We start from the raw sequence: 1,768 nt of genomic DNA, 5'->3' as shown, positions 1-1,768 counted from the left end.
AAAACAAGTTGGCGTCATAATATATTTCTTACTTACCGTAAACAACTATTAATAATGCGGAAATTTGTTGAGTAATCCGCATAGTAAAGCACACTGTATGCAAAATATCAGCAAAATTGTAATCAGCATCTCTTCAACTTAATCATTTACTACTATTATCTACCGAATACACTGGCTGCCACAAGACTGAAATTACCCAAGGCAAAGCGCGCGTGTTATCTTGATATACACGTGTGGTAAAAAATACATGTACGGAAAGTACTACATGCTCAATTTATACGCTGTATGTAAAATTATCTCAATCAAAACAAATCTAGAAGACAATGATGCCTATATACGTGCGCACATTTTCATTTTTGGTTCTATAAACTTTACGAGATAGAGACAATATACATTTTATACCAGGATGTTTAATTGAAGGACTTTGACATCAATACTATACTATTTTCGGTTTTACAGAATTAATTTATAACTGCAGGAAACGTATAATAATAATTTAAGAACATTCTTTAATATTTCTTAGGGTAATTAATACAGAAAGAGTGTATTTTACACTTAAACAATACACATAATGATAATTTAAGAACTTTCTTTAATATTTTTAGGGTAATTAATATAAAGATAGAGCTATTTATTTTACACCTAAACAATACACATTTTATACCAGGCTGTTTAATTGAAGGACTCTGACATTATTGCTATTTTTGGTTTTACAGAATTGTTTTGTAACTGCAGAAAACTTATAATAATAATTTAAGAATGTATGGCTTCATCATCCACAAATAGGATATCTCTTATTATCGAATAAAAAGAAAGGCCTGATATTAAAATCTAGATATTACAAAATGTATGTTCTGAAACGTTTCTTCACCATCCTATTTCTACTTCTCTTTCCAATCTGATGATTCATGGAGATAATCTGTCCCATATCTTTTACTATAATTATCGTAGTGCACCTGTTCTTTGAATAATCTTTTTCTTCTTTGAATTTATTCTTTGAATAATCGTCTTTTATTAAAACTTCTCGCACATATTATTAGCATCTAATCACATGAAAAACACCGTTTTCTTTCCATTGATCATCGGCCACAATGTAAATGTATCTATATACTTTCTTTTTTCAATCTTTGTGACACTCATTCAATATAATCTCTGTAATAATTAGACACAACATCTGATAATTATGTATGTAACACATGAAGGTAAAGCGTATGTAATATTTTATAAAAGAGCACTGAAGAGGGCATGATGTAAAGCCAAAACGATCGTCTGGTAGACGATCACTGACACAATAAGAACCTCAATACATACAACTGTCAAAATCTCTGCAATGACAGCTCACGAAATAAGCGCAGCAGACAGCTCACGAAGTAAGCACAGCGAGACAACCAATCAACGTTACAGAATAGAGTCAACAATAAATTTCGAGACTTTTCGATAATTCGACTTTGACTTAACATGCCTTTTTTTAGATAGGAACGTACGTATGTACATGTGTGTGTATGTAACAATCCTCACACACTCACGCACATACACATGTATAGTATATGTTTAATATAACTATACATGTTAACTATACTATACATTTGTTTAATTTTTGTGTATATTACGCAAAAAAACGGTAGAAACGGTTTATTTCTTATTTGCGTCTAACGCTATTTATTGTAGGGATCATTTGTGTCTGTATCGCATGAGAAATCATCCATATCTGTTTCTGAAAACCGAACTATCAAGCACTTTTTTTGCTACGTGCATTAGATTTTCCTCG

The sequence above is a fragment of the Wasmannia auropunctata genome, unplaced genomic scaffold, assembly GCF_000956235.1.
Source record: "Wasmannia auropunctata unplaced genomic scaffold, wasmannia.A_1.0 LD336060.1, whole genome shotgun sequence".
Classification (NCBI taxonomy): Eukaryota; Metazoa; Arthropoda; class Insecta; order Hymenoptera; family Formicidae; genus Wasmannia; species Wasmannia auropunctata.
Note: the sequence above shows the minus strand (reverse complement) of the source record.